Consider the following 15,791-nt stretch of genomic DNA (forward strand, 5'->3'; position numbering starts at 1 on the left):
CAGCGGGTTTGACGCTTTACCATCCGCCGCTCCGCCGGCACCTCGTCCTTTGTCTGCGGTGAAATACAATGAGGATGTCGAAGTTTGGAGCGATGTCACTCGAATGCTCCATTATTCTGTGACCCTGTGCGAACCTTCCACGCCGACGCCATCCTTTTACGGATTAGTTATCTTATAATGGAAGGAGGGGGGGAGAGCGGCAATCATAAAAATATAATGGAGGATTATAAGTCGGTAAACAGATTGGAGGATTCCAGAACAGGTACTACACAGCAGCCATACCTCCCAACTGTCCCTGATTTCGAGGGACTGTCCCTGATTTGTCCCCGTCCCTCATTCCTCCTCATTTGTCCCTCATTCTGGTGTAATCTATATAGATGTATATAAAATGCACTTTTTATCTATCTTAAAGTGTTTCCCAGGGCTAAACCTTTCATCTGATTTCTAAATTGCTGCATTTGTAAATTCCAAAAGTCAATATAAAGGAATAGTAGTGGTAAAAAAAAGCACTTGTAGGTTTAACCAATCTTGTTTTTTTTGTACAATTCTCCTTTAAGGGGGCATTGCAAGGGGTGTGTCCTATGCCTGCATACTTTTTCTGATAGGTGTCCCTCATTCCCAGCTCAAAAAGTTGGGAGGTATGCAGCACAGAGTGGCCCAAATATGTCAGACAGGGGGCCCCCTCTTTAGGTATAGCAAAGTGCTTTTCCCACAACTTGATTCAATGATGTTCCTTGGGGGCGTGGCTTGGAGTGATTTGAAGGAGTCATTGGAGCAATGACCGGTGGGGGAGGAGCTCATGCTGAGTGAGCAAAAAGCTGGAGTGATGGGACTTTGGATGATCACCTTATTGTACAGAAACATGCTTTCTAATTTGAATCATAAAGCGGACCTTCAGTCATTTTCTTCATCTTTCCATCGATTAAATCTTCTGCACTTGTTGTTTTAACTTTGGATAGTAAAACATGTTTTTTTCTGCCAGTAAATACCTTATACAGCCCACTTCCTGTTTCTTGTCTCCAAATCAGGGACAGTTGGGAGCTATATATGACATCATACACACTCTTGTTAGAGTTTGCCAGGAAGTGAGGGGGGATGAGTCATAAGAGGGCCAGCGAGAGCTGCAGAATTGGAGATGTGTGTCTGTGTAAATCCAGGAAGTGAACAGGCAGCAGCTTCAGCTGCCCACAGTTGAATTGGCTGCAGCCAGACTCAGTGGAGGGAGATTTCTGCAGCATATTTGGCAAGTACAGAATCACAGTATATATAAAATAATATGCAAAGTGGTTGGAGGGAAGCTTCAGAATGGCAAAGATGTTTTTATTACAAATTATGTGAGCAGACTGCAGTTTCTCTTTAAGTAGGGTTGCCACCTTTTCTTCAAGCTAACCCAGAACACTTTAGTGCCCCAAGGAGAGTAGTAATGCGGTGCGTATAGCGTGCAGCAGCAAACAGTGGGTGTGGTCAAATTGCTCTTGCTGACATTATCGTCCTGCCCCCCAGTGATGCCAAACCTGCCCCCAGACAGCTGCCTGCAGCTCCCAGACAGTAGCAGATTTCTGTGTAACTATCTTGGTTACTTGGGGAGCTAAAGCCTAGCCTGAATAATATGTCCGGCAGTGGCAGCTGGTGAAGTTTTAGGATGGGGGGGCGCCAGACCCCATCCTTCGTTTTTGACCCCTCCCACTTGGTGAAAATGGGCGTGGTTTCAGCCAAACAGTGGGCGTGGCTCTAAGGTGGTGTGGTTAGTGTCTGAGATGAACGAGGGATGCAGGGAGAGGGAGGGAGAGAAGGATGGAGGGACAGCAGATCCTACATCACAATAGAAAGTTTAACAATCAGCAGATAAAGATACTCCAAACACCTGGTGCTAGCACTTCAATCATCCCGGCACCATGGTTGTCATGGTGTCAGGATGAATGAAGAGCATTATTTCTATTTTTACATTGTAATATAAAATGAAAACATTCAACTCACCATAATGCAGAATCAGTGAGAGCCCTGAGCGTGTCACCTGCCACATCGCCTGCCACCAGATGCCATCAGGTGTCCCCAGCGGAGTCTGTCCTTACATCAGGTGCCCCCAGCGGAGTCCCTCCTTACATCAGGTGCCCCAAGCTGAGTCTGTCCTTACATCAGGTGCCCCCAGCGGAGTCCCTCCTTACATTAGGTGCCCCCAGTGGAGTCCCTCCTTACATCAGGTGCAATAGCAGAGTCCCTCCTTACATCAGGTGCCCCCAGTGGAGTCCCTCCTTACATCTGTGTCCCCGTCAGCGGAGCCCCTCCTTACATCTGTGTCCCCGTCAGCAGAGCCCCTCCTTACATCTGTGTCCCCGTCAGCGGAGCCCCTCCTTACATCTGTGTCTCCATCAGCGGATTCCCTTCTTACATCTGTGTCCCCAGCGGAGTCCCACTTTACATCTGTGTCCCCATCAGCGGGGCAGCAGGGTCCTCCTCAGATCTGTGTCCCCGGCAGCACAGCCCTCCTTCAAGCCGCGTCTGTCTCTCCCCAGCTAGTTCCTGGCTTTCTCCGTGTGTTCAGTGGAGAGGGGAGGGGCCTCCCCTCTCCACTGATCACAAAGGGAATTAGTCCTCATGGCGGCCATCTTTTTGTAGCCTGACGGAAGTGACTTTGTTCTCACACTGAGAACAAAGCACCCGGCCGGGCGCCGGGCGGAAGCTGCTCGGTGTGATGGATTGCGCCGCAAAGCAGCTCCAGACCCCGCCAATGAAGCATCTCGTGATTGCATTGCATGGCGCCCGAACACAGTGCACTTAAGGGCTTTTTGTTCCTTTTTTTTTTTTTTTAAAGGGCCGTGTTAAATTTTTTTTTTTTTGTTTTAGTGACTGCCTGGGGCGGGGAGGGGGTTGTGGGGGGGTGGTGGCGTCGCCCGGGCGCCTCCTATGGACGGGCCGCCACTGATGTCTGGGTTGGAGTCCGCCTGAAACCCGGAAACATAATTCAAAATCTGGACTGTCCGGGTGCATCCCGGACAGGTGGCAACTCTATCTTTAAGTAACCAATAGGAATTTTCTTTTCCCTCCTCTGACAATTCTAAATTACAGTGGACAGCACCATCTTTGTTCAGGCATCATCCAGGGTCTCCATCTACTTCTTGGATTGAGATGCTGGCTCGGGATCCATACAAGCATATTCACTCACCGGTCGCTTTATTAGGTACACCTGGCTAGTACTATGTTGGACCCTCTATTGCCTTCGGAACTGCCTTCATTCTTCATGGCATAGATTTAACATGATGTTGGAAACATTCCTCAGATATTTTGGTCCATATAGACATGAAAGCATCAAGCATTTGCTGCAGATTTGTCGGCTGCAAATCCATGATGCGAATCTCCCGTTCCACCACATCCCAAATGTGCTCTATTGGATTGAGATCTGGTGACTGTGGAGGTCATTGAAGTACAGTGATCTCATTGTCCAGTGGTGAGATGATTTGAGCTTTGTGACATGGTGCATTATCCTGCTGGAAGGAGCCATCAGAAGATGGGTACACTGTAGTCACAAAGGGATGGACATGGTCAGCAATAATACTCTGGTAGGCCGTGGCGTTTAAACGATGCTCAATTGTTACTAAGGAGCCCAAAGTGTCCCAAGAAAATATCCCCCACACCATTACACCACCACCACCAGCCTGAACAACAGATTGTACATACTACGCACGCGTGTTACGCTTTATACACACTGCGCATGCGTGTAACTCCGCCCGCCCCTGACGTTCTTTCTAGTCTATTCCCCGCCCCTTTCGTTCGGCGCAGTGGGGGAAGAGCACATGGCGGAGACACAGCAGGTGTGTGCTAATTACAGCAACGAGGAGGAGGGGGAGGAAAGCCTAGAAACGTCTGGATCCAGAAGGAGAAGATTTAAGGCATCGAATATGTCCTTTGGGGAGATGTTGGAGATGGTCGACCTCCTGAAGAAGGCCGACTATGACGGGAAGTATGGACCTTACCCCAACCCCAATGTCAGAAAAGCCAAGATCATGGCGAAAGTGGTCAAGAGTCTGCACCGGAATTTCGGGGTACGACGATCGAAAGATCAGCTCAGGAAGCGGTGGTCGGACCTGAAATTAAGAGAGCATGAGCAGTACAGAAAGATCCGGAGAGTGCTGCAAAAAAGTAAGTAGTTGTCCTGTGTTCCTATTCTTTATGTTTATTACGTTCGTGCTGTTTCATGTGCTTTTCTTAACTGTTATCCAGTTTCAAAAGGCAACTTTCATGTTCATGGGCACATTATTCATTCGTATAAAACATTGTTCGTTCGGGTAAACACCGTTGTTGTGGTCATATGCATTTGCCCATATTTTTTAGGGCCTACTTGTCTGAAACTAATTTGGTTGTGTAGATGTGTTTGTTACTAGAATGACATGCAAACTAGATTCTGTGTAAGGAGAGGACACTCAGCAGCTGGTTGCACATCTGGACGCTGGAGCACTAGTGTGGGACACAAGAACACCCTTTTTATTAGGAGGCCCACATAGGTGCTCCAGTGTATACTATAGGGGGGTCTCCATCTGTGAAGCTTGTACAAAACAGGTAAAGTATTGAAGCTTGACAAAGGACACTAAAAAGTCTACATCTTGGAACTTGCCAACAATACATCTTGCCAAAATAGACAATTGTACCCCACTTCCAAGCAATGTTTCATATTTATAGTTCTGCCATCAAATATCTGTGTGCTAAGTATACCAATTTTTTTTTACATAGGGGAGAAAAGACTCGGAGGACACCCCTCATCCGAGGAGACCACAGACCCCCCACCTCTGGAAGAAGGGGAAATCCACCCAAGACAAGCAGAGCAGGAGGAGGAAGACGTGGTGGAAATTGGCACCACAACAGGTGAGTGTCTGCGACCACAGGCACAGGTAAGAGATGGATGCCGGCATATTTATAATACATGGTGTTTTTTGGTTTCTATCTTTTTAGGTGATCGTGATGTTGAAGATCCAGATCCTTTCACCTTGAAAAGTGCACAGATCCTGATCGGGGAGATCATGGGGTGTAATAGGGACTTGGAAAACATCAAGAAAAACATCAATGATGTTCTTCAAAAAATGAAGAACATCATTGATGTTTTAAGGGAGAGTTTAAAACCCCTCCAAATCCCTTTGTTTTTTTGTGTGCTACAATTTTTTTACATTTTTTGACAAATAAGAGAAAAGCCAAATTTTGAAGAGGCACACACTGTGTTAACATGTGCTATCTGCCATCACGGGAGATCAAGGGATGCGTTTTGGGGGTGAAACCCCTTCCTCAATAATAAAGTAGCTGTGAGGAAGGGGTTGCACCCCCCAAACACGTCCCTTGATCCCCCGTGATGGCAGGTAGCACATGTTGACATTCGTAAATTTGTGTGCATCTTCAAAATTTGGCTTTTCCTGGGGTGACTTCACCCCATCTGAACGCAATATCAAACACAGTTTGTAAATACTCATGTCTGATATTGCCTTCAAGTTCTACCAAAAGTGAACTTTGTAAGTTCAAGATTTGTGTCTTTCTTGTTGGTTTTAAACATGCCTGTTTTATTTTAAATGGACATTTCTACTTTTTCTAATGTGACCCCAAAAATTGTTATACAACAAAGATGTTGGTTTGTTTTAAAAACATTTTCTAAATGCACATGTGATTGTGCTGGTATTAAAAAGATTGTTAATCAAGAATGTGTGGATTATTGTCTCAACGCTACAACACTTTTGTGGTGCTCTAATTGGTGTTTTCTGTGACAATGGGTGTTATTTCCTAAGGGCAAATCCACTTTGAACTACAAGTGCAGTTTCAGTGCAGTTTCAAGTGCACTTGTAGTGCAAAGTGTCTTTGCCTTTAGTAAATAACACCCAACAATGCTTTGTAATGTTATACACAATCACGCCATTTTCAGGACTCCCCACATTTCTGTCATGGTCAGCTAAAAGAAACACAAGCAGTAAATGTCACCAAAGATTTTAGTAGGTATTTTTTTTTTATTTGAAAAAGGTTTCAGACATTGTCTGGCATATTGATAGCCCCCCTACCCGCAAAGTATTCAAGGTATCTTAGACGGACATCACGGCCACTCAGGGGGGGCAAGCCAGGACGGCCACTTTCAAGCGCCATCAGGGTTGGTTCATTTTGAATTCCAGCTTCAGGCCCAACTGAGCCAGCATAGTTGGCAGAATGTTTCCGTAAAAAGTTGTGTAGAACACAGCATGCCAGGATGATATGATTCAGTTTGTACTCCGCCATGTGTATGGGTGTAAGAAATAGGCGGAACCGGCTGGCCATGATTCCAAACGTGTTCTCCACCATTCTTCTGGCTCTGGCCAGCGGGTAATTAAAAACCCTCTGGTCCAGGGTGAGGGTCCTCATCGGGAATGGCCGCATAAGATGGTCCCCCATCGCAAACGCTTCATCTGCAACGAAGACGAATGGGAGTCCTTCCACATTGTCTTCTGGAGGTGGCAAGTCCAAGCTGCCATTCTGGAGACGCCTGTAGAACTCCGTCTGGGCGATGACTCCACCATCGGACATCCGGCCATTCTTCCCCACGTCCACATACAGGAACTCATAAGTAGCCGACACCACCGCCAACATCACAATACTATTGAACCCCTTATAATTATAATAGTACGACCCCGAGTTGGGTGGTGGGATAATGTGGATGTGTTTCCCATCAATTGCCCCTCCGCAGTTAGGAAAGTCCCACTGCTGGGCAAAGTGGGAGGCCACAGTCTGCCATTCCTGTGGCGTGGAAGGAAATTGTGGAGTCAAACCAAAAAAATAATTTAGTCATTTTGCACATAAACAGGGAGAGCAAATTAGACACAAACATTCTTGGCCAACATCAAGATAACATTTATTTGAGGGAGTTTTTAAAGACCAAAGGATAAGGTACACCTATCAGATTCCCCCTCCCCCCCTCTCATGGGCCATTTCTAAGATTATAGTGGGGGGGGACTCTTGGACAGGTAACCCTCTCCACTTCATTGAGAGATGAATGCCTAAATAATGTGTATTACTTTGAACAGCCCCTCCTTAGTTACACTATTGGCAGCCCACTGGACAGGTAAGAAGTGTCAGAATACAAAGATATAAATACACACTGTACACATTTGAGCACATTTGGACATTCTGCTATTACCTATCAAGATAATAATAGTATAGAGAAACTTCAAACAGTACCATTTGAAAGTATTCAGGCAGGCCCTTGCACTACATGCTTTGGGGAATTCATCCATACATCTGACCACAAAAGAGATGGGTATAGTGTGTATGGGTTTGGCAAAGTCAGCAGATAAATGATTGAGGATAGATAGAGAATTGGTATCAGCTGACTTAGCAGTTGGGGGGAGGGAGGGTTAAAAATGATTTGGGGACCCCCCAAAAAAGCCTCTGGCACTCTGCCTGAATTTAATGAACAAATCACATTTTAAAAAAATATAGGGGGTGTTTGGGGTAAAGCACTACTATGGAGCTGATAAAATACTCTGTTAAGTGACTACATGAGGTGAATATAGGGTCAGGAGAGCATGCTGGGGAGATAAATGAAGGCAAATATGTGTGAAGGAGAAAAAAAATAATTACCTAAAAAGCCAGCATACATGAGGACAAAGGGGATATTCACAGCATATTACAATCATGGTAATTAGGGAATGAGGAACGAAATACAATACATTAGCAAACATTAAATACAATAAAATGTGATATTAAAGGATAAAAATCTTACCTTCATATACTCCTTCTGCAGGACCTGTATGATGGCAGAATAGGTCTCTGGGATAATGATACCCAGAGCCTGGGGGGAGATGCCTGTCGAGAACTTGAGGTCCTGCAGGCTTCTCCCCGTCGCCAAATACCGCAGGGTGGCGACGAGCCTCTGATCCAGAGTGATGGCTTGCCTCATGCAGGTATCCTGCCTGCTAATATAAGGGGTCAGCAAAGCCAACAAACGGTGAAATACAGGGTCCGTCATCCGGAGAAAGTTCCTGAAATCATCAGGATTATTCTCACGGATCTCACGGAACAAAGGCATATGACAGAACTGGTCACGCTGAAGCATCCAATTCTTGGTCCATGAACTCCTCCCCACCCTGTTTATGGACTGAACTTGTGTCAAGGTCAGGACCCCAACACCAAGCCCCCGCACAGCACGAACTCTACGAGGAGTACGTATACGCAACATGGCTAGAAAACTGTCGGCTGCTCAGAACGAAGTAACAGAACGCACTGAAGATCAGCAAGGCCTGTGAAGAGCGACCTGAAGAACAGCAATGAGCGGACAAGAACAGAATGACAAGAGTCACGCGTCACTTGCTGCACGCACTGAAGAGCAGATACAAACCCACAAGCACAAACTGAACAGCAGAAAACGATCTGAAAGCCACGAGTCTGAAAAAGCGCGAATCGTCTCTCACCAAACTTTTACTAACACGACATTAGCAAAAGGAGCCCAAAGGGTGCCGCGCTTGGTTCTGAAACGGCCTTTTCTAGTCTCGTCGTACGTGGTGTACGTCACCGTGTTCTTGCCGATCAGAAATTCCGACAACTTTGTGCGACCGTGTGTACGCAAAACAACTTTCAGCCAACATCCGTCGGAAAAAATCCATGGATTTTGTTGTCGGAATGTCCGATCAATGTCCGATCGTGTGTACGGGGCATTATTGTTTTTTTAGAATCAAAAACATGTAGCAGAATACATTTTTGCCAACATTTATGAAGAAATTTTATTTCTTGATTAGATATGTTTTACAGCAAAAGTATTGTTTTTTTCAAAATGTTCAGTCTTTTTTCGTTTATATAATAAAAACCATAAAACCCAGTGGTGATCAAATACCACCAAAAGAAAGCTCTATTTTTTTTAAAAAAACATAAATTTTGTTTGGGTAAGCATTGCATGACCGCACACTCACCAGTTAGAGTAGCACCGTGCCGAATAGCAAAAAAATGGTCTGGTCATGAACGTGGTAAAATCTTCCGGAGCTGGTGGTTAAAGGAGATCTGTGGTCACAGCATACACTTTCATTTTATAACATCGGCATTGTAATAGCAATACAAACAATAGTTTATTGACAATCGAATATAAGCTTACTTGAAAAATCTCCTTTCATGCTGTGAGTTCTGCCTGTCTCCCAGCCATCTCTTTCCACCACTTCCTGGACTCCCTGCATGCTTTGCAGCTTCTCCTCCATTCCTAAGGACTACATGTCCCATGGTACCTTGTTGCCTGCAAGCAGTGACTCCGCCTCCTGAGACTCCTCCTTTCATCTCTTCTGTAGTTCAGAAGGCAGGCTCTGTGGCACAGCAGTGCCTACCCACAAGGCATGGGGACCACATGTCACAGAATTCAAGGATGTAAACACGTGAGATCTTCGCAAACTATGTTTACAAACTTCAAGATCGTTCAGAATAATAGAATTTGTCTAGAAATAACTGAAATCCAATGTGGAAAAAAAATATATAATTTTACATTTTTGCCATAGCTTTAATGTAACCCAGAATGTATTACACAATTGACCTGTCTTATTGTCTAAATGGTGGTGTATGGATTGCCCCCCACCCTCGGCACATAATGGCGGCTGGGTGAGAGTCGGCAACTCGGCACTCTGCTCTCAGCCAGTGATGAAAAGGAAAGCACAGTTGTTACATTTTGCTGTGTTTTCATGACTTTGTTCCAAAATCCCCAGAGACTGTGTTGTGTGCGCAGCCTGTGACAATCCTATCCGGAAAAGCGTCTCCATTATCATCTGTAACTGTCTTCAAAAATGTTTGTTGGTGTGTTTTGGAAGCAGATTTTTTGCTGGCGGTGTGTAAATATGACAGCAATTGCTGTGCGCACACAGTGTGCATCCCGGGGGTTCTAGGGGAGTGACGAGAATCTGATAGGACTTTAACCTTTTTCCTGCCGACTTGGAACTTGCAGTCACATCAGACTCCATAGTAAAGCCTCCTACTCCTCAGGTCATGCAGGAACCTTGTATGTGCAGTCATTAAGGAAAGAAGGGAAAGGGGGGCACAATGAGGTTCGGGGATAGTATTTACAATATGAAGCTACAATCAAGAAGATGGGGAGATGACCTCTGACTAGTGGGAGGAAAGTTCAAAAGCAACCTTAGAAAGTATTGGCGCCGCCATCCTATGCCATACATGCCTTTGGCCACCATGCTGGTGGATTGTTTTCTTTCCAGTCACATTGGAACCAGGGTTGTCTTTGTGTGGTTCCCATTTGGTCCAATCTACCGGACCTCCTCTGTGTAATACACACTTATTGTTTCCCATTTGGACGACATATATTCATATCTCTGTTATTCCACCAACTTTATTACTTCACTCTTAGACCAGATTCATGTGATGGCATGTATCCGTTGGCGACTCTTCTTCTCTTTTAACCTTTATTGATATGATTCTGAACATATTTTTTCTTGTTGGCTACTGTCACGCTATGTGTGACAAATTGGTGATACTTTTTGATCATATTTTGAGTTATTAGACTTACCAATATTGAAAAGTAGATCCTGAAGAAGCCCTCCATTTGGGCAATACAGGTTGATCCATATACAGTATCTCACAAAAGTGAGTACATCCCCCACATTTTCGTAAATATTCTATTATATCTTTTCATGTGACAACACTGAAGAAATGACACTTTGCTACAATGTAAAGTAGTGAGTGTACAGCTTGTATAACAGTGTAAATTTGCTGTCCCATCAGAATAACTCAACACACAGCCATTAATGTCTAAACCGCTGGCAACAAAATTGAGTACACCCCCTAGTGAAAATGTCCAAATTGGGCCCAATTAGCCATTTTTCCCTCCCAGGGTGTCATGTGACTCGTTAGTGTTACAAGGTCTCAGGTGTGAATGGGGAGCAGGTGTGTTAAATTTATGTTATCGCTCTCACTCTCTCATACTGATCACTGGAAGTTCAACATGGCACCTCATGGCAAAGAATTCTCTGAAAAAAAGAATTGCTGCTCTACATAAAGATGGCCTAGGCCAGTGATGGGGAACCTTGGCACCCCAGATGTTTTAGAACTACATTTTCATTGATGCTTAACCACAGTGCAAAGTGCATGAGCATCATGGGAAACGTAGTTCTAAAACATCTGGGGTGTCAAGGTTCCCCATCACTGGTCTAGGCTATAAGAAGATTGCCAAGACCCTGAAACTGAGCTGCAGCACGGGGGCCAAGACCATACAGCAGTTTAACAGGACAGGTTCCACTCAGAACAGGCCTCGCCATGGTCGACCAAAGAAGTTGAGTGCACGTGCTCAGCGTCATATCCAGAGGTTGTCTTTGGGAAATAGACGTATGAGTGCTGCCAGCATTGCTACAGAGGTTGAAGGTGAGGGTGGGGGGGTCAGCCTGTCAGTGCTCAGACCATACGCCGCACACTGTATCAAATTGGTCTCTATGGCTGTTGTCCCAGAAGGAAGCCTCTTCTAAAGATGATGCACAAGAAAGCCCGCAAACAGTTTGCTGAAGACAAGCAGACTAAAGACATGGATTACTGGAACCATGTCCTGTGGTCTGATGAGACCAAGATAAACTTATTTGGTTCAGATGGTGTCAAGAGTGTGTGGCGGCAACCAGGTGAGGACAGATCCCCGCCCAGAATTTTTTAGCAGACAGGATCGGAGCGGATGTTGGCAGGTGTCAGCGGATACATGTCCACTAACATCCGCCGCTCCATAGAGAGCAATGGATGGTCCAATCGGGTCTGAAAAGCTGACAGGCAGACCCGATTGGTCGGTGTGAAAGGGACTTAAAGTGCTATCTGTAATAAATGTCTTCGCTCCTATTATTCTGTGATTGCCTGCCTTGGCTACTGTTCCGGGGGATCACAAAACCGTAATAAGAAGAGAAGCTGTGAAATGCGCTCAGTAAACCTAATGTTTTCCGGAGTGAACTTGGCTGGAAGCGACAAAGCCTCGTCTGATTTGGAAGTGGTTACAGTGGGAGCCGCCGCCACGTGTCGTGCCGCTCAATTCCCACCTCAGACTCCTAATTACATCGCTGATCACTCTTCATCCCACAGACACAATCTCCATTGTTCCGAACATTGTGATAAATTTATAATTTAATGTATTTATTGTTAACCGATCGATCTGTGAAAAAAGAATCTATTGACTCCCTTTTATGAAGGTCTTTACGGTCTTTCTGCTCCATTAACATAAATGAAAACCTCACGGTGGTGTTTGTGCATGTTATTAATGGAGTTTTCTCTGCAAATAAAAAGCGTTACAGCTCCACGATCTATATTAATAAAGCAAATGTGTGAGGCATACACGACTGTTCAGAATTAAAGTATATGTAAATCCTAACAATGAATTTCTCTTATTTGCCCCCTTTTGTCTGTTAAATATACAATTGAAAGTTTGATGTTATATTTGCTCAATAAGTGGAAAAAATATAGCCCTTGATCCTGCCAGAAATCGTGTGAGTTTATAACTTCCTGTACATTCTGCCTGTGCTATGCTCTTATCAGTTACATTGTTCCCAGCTCTGAGATATACAATCCCTCCTCCTATGCTGCATTATCATTATTATTATTATTATTATTCACAATTTCTATAGCAAAACACTTTACAAAATAAAGGAAGAAAAATACAATTGCAATACAATTCAATAAAAGAGGGTTTTGGAGGTGTTCTGTAGTTCTGTCCCAGATTGACAACATTGTATTGTCATCCTGGAGCAGAAAGTCATACTTATCAACATTAAAGTCCATGGGAAACAGTTAACTTTGCCCACAGTCTACCTGAGACCCATCTAGTGACCCCACCCACCTACTGGAGTGGTCCACCCAAACCCTGTCTCTAATTATGTGGGGACAGCCTGCTTGTAGGTAGGTGCCTCCAAAAGGTTTAATGTGTTTTTCCTTTCTGTGCTCATGAACTTTTGAAGTTAATTGAACCAGCCAGATGCAAATTGTTACAATGCCTTGATGTTGTACGCTGTCCTTAGGCAGGCCTGCTGAGCTGGGGATAACTGAGCAGGAAGGGTTAATGTTTTCCCCCGCACTTTTCTGCAAGGTTACCGCCCCCTGCAGGTGATACCATTCCTGGGGAAATAATGCCAAAATGTGATTGTTATGCCTCAAACACACATTCTGACAACAAAATCCATGTTTTTTTTCCGACGGATGTTGGCTCAAACTTGTCTTGCATACACACGGTCACACAAAGTTGGTTGGAAATTCCGATCGTCAAGAACGCGGTGACGTACAACACGTACGATGAGCCGAGAAAAAGGAAGTTCAATAGCCAGTGCGGCTCTTCTGCTTGATTCCGAGCATGCGTGGAACTTTGTGCGTCGGAATTGTGTACACACGATCGGAATTTACGACAACGGATCTTGTTGGCGGAAAATTTGAGAACCAGATCTCAAATTTTGTGCGACGGAAATTCCGATGGAAACTGTCCAATGGAGCCTACACACGGTCGGAATTTCCGACAAAAGGCTCCCATCGAACATTTTCCGTCGGAAAATCCGACCGTGTGTACGGAGCATTAGTCTTTTGAAGTGGATCACCCCCTTTAGAGGGAAGGGGTGATGGGTAGAGTCTGGAGACCCTCATGGACTTACATGTGCCAGTGATGGACATTATTGCCTTTGTGAATTTTTGCCAAATCATAGACTCTAATGGACGTGCACTATTTCTTGTGGAATTGTGCCTTTAAGGATAAGTTCATCTTTCATAACATGTTACACCCATATTCAGGGTGCAATATGTAACATTTTGCTAAATTTGCAGCCCCCGAGTCCCCATTGTGAGAGCGATCTGGGGATCTTCTCCTCACACCTGTTGTTAACAATTTTAAAAAACTCACGCTGGGCTCCCAGATTTCTGTCAATGGGAAAAATACAGCTACCATCATCCGTTGCGGCTGACGGCTTGTAGTTTTCAATGAACTACCAGGGTGCTGATGAGCTAGTAGTTCAGTAACTGCCTGCTCATACAAGGTATGGGAGCACAGCCACACTGACAGTCTGCAGGAGCCTTAGATTGCACCCACAATCTGCAGATACAGGCTCCTAATAAAAAAAAAAATAAATGCACATTTTTTTACCTTCAATAAAATATGCATTTATCTATTTTTTTATCTTTTATGCCCTTTTTATACTTGTGCGACTTCAAAGTCGCGCGATTTTACCACAATTTCACGGCCGTGATTTTGCCACGATTTTATCATGATTTTGTGCGATTTTGCCATGATTTGGGAGCAGTACTACTTTGTACGACTTTGCCACAACTTTGGCATTAACCATTCTCAGCTTGTGCTTACAAAGTCGTACTCATAGGCGTAAACAGGGGGTGTGCCGGATGTGCCTGGGCACACCCTAATCACCCCGCGTGGCGCAGATTTCCCCTGCTGATACTTTACCAAAGCCCCTAAACAGGGCTCCTAAAAAGAATTGTAAAAAAAAAACTAAAAAAATTAAAACCTACTGAAACCAACCTCTGCCCTACTGACAAGTCCCCTGCTTTACTAACACTGTCCATGTTTTATCGCATTTGAGGTGCACACCTTAATGCAATAGGCTGCGCACACCTATGGTCGTACTGAAATTGTGTCTTTATTATTCAGGTACGATTTGCATGCTACTTGAGGGTTTAACATTGAGGTCTATGGACATCAACTCGCATGGAAGTTGGACCAAAGTAGTGCAGGGACTACTTTCAAGTCGGCACAACTTAAAGTCGTGCCAATATGAATGGTAGTCATTGAAAATCATGGAGAATGACTTGTCATACGATTTTGCAGTACAAAATCGTGGGACAAGAAAGGAGCCTAAATGTTGATTTCACATGACTGCAAACTCCTGCCTAGTGTTTAGGCAATAGCAAGTGCAGTTTCCTAATGTACCCACTAGGGTGCCGCAAGCCCCACCCACATGCCTATAGCTCCTGAACCCTATAACACTATTAAGTTACTGCATATGCACAGTGACTCAAATAAGGGTGACACTGTGATCCCAGGACATGGCTCTGGGCAGAGCATCATCGGGACTGTGGTCCAAAATGTGGGACTGTCCCAGGACAGTTGCCATTTATACAGGGGGTATGTTACTGACAGGATCACTAGGTAATAATAAAGGGAAAAAAGCCTGAAAAAAAATAAAATGAATGCACCCACCACATCTATAGACTAATAAACTGCAATATATTACAATTTTGTTCTTGGTTTTGGTTACACTTTAAGGAGCACTTGTCCCTCATACGAAGCAAGTGATTGACATTTCCCAGGAATCTCGATTTTGCAGACTTTACCAGTATTTCACTAGTCCAGCCTATCAGGTTTTTAGAAACATTCAACATCACTCCAGTGGAACGGTTGGTGTACATGGTGCTTGGTTGTGCCTCTGGCTCATGCATGGAATGTGTTCCTGAAGGACTCTGAGCATGCTGTGTGTTGTGTAGATTGGTTTGTAGAGCAATGTTCACCTGCTGTCTCAACTGCTATATACTGTGCTCAATATAACATGTTCACCCTGCTAAGTTTATTCCTCTATGTGCCTATGTCCACAGTCTGCACAGAATCATGTGACCAGGGGCTGCAGATCCACTTATGCTGCTTACACACGGTCGGACTTTTCAGCTACAAAAGTCTGACAGCCCGTCCTACAGACTTTTGACAGATTTTCGACGGACTTTTGGCGGACTTTCAATAGACTTTCTAATGACCGGACTTGCCTACACATGATCACACCAAAGTCCGACGGATTCGTACGTGATGACGTACACCGGACTAAAATAAGGAAGTTCATAGCCAGTAGCCAATAGCTGCCCTAGCG

This window comes from Aquarana catesbeiana, linkage group LG10 (assembly GCF_042186555.1).
Source record: "Aquarana catesbeiana isolate 2022-GZ linkage group LG10, ASM4218655v1, whole genome shotgun sequence".
NCBI lineage: Eukaryota > Metazoa > Chordata > Amphibia > Anura > Ranidae > Aquarana > Aquarana catesbeiana.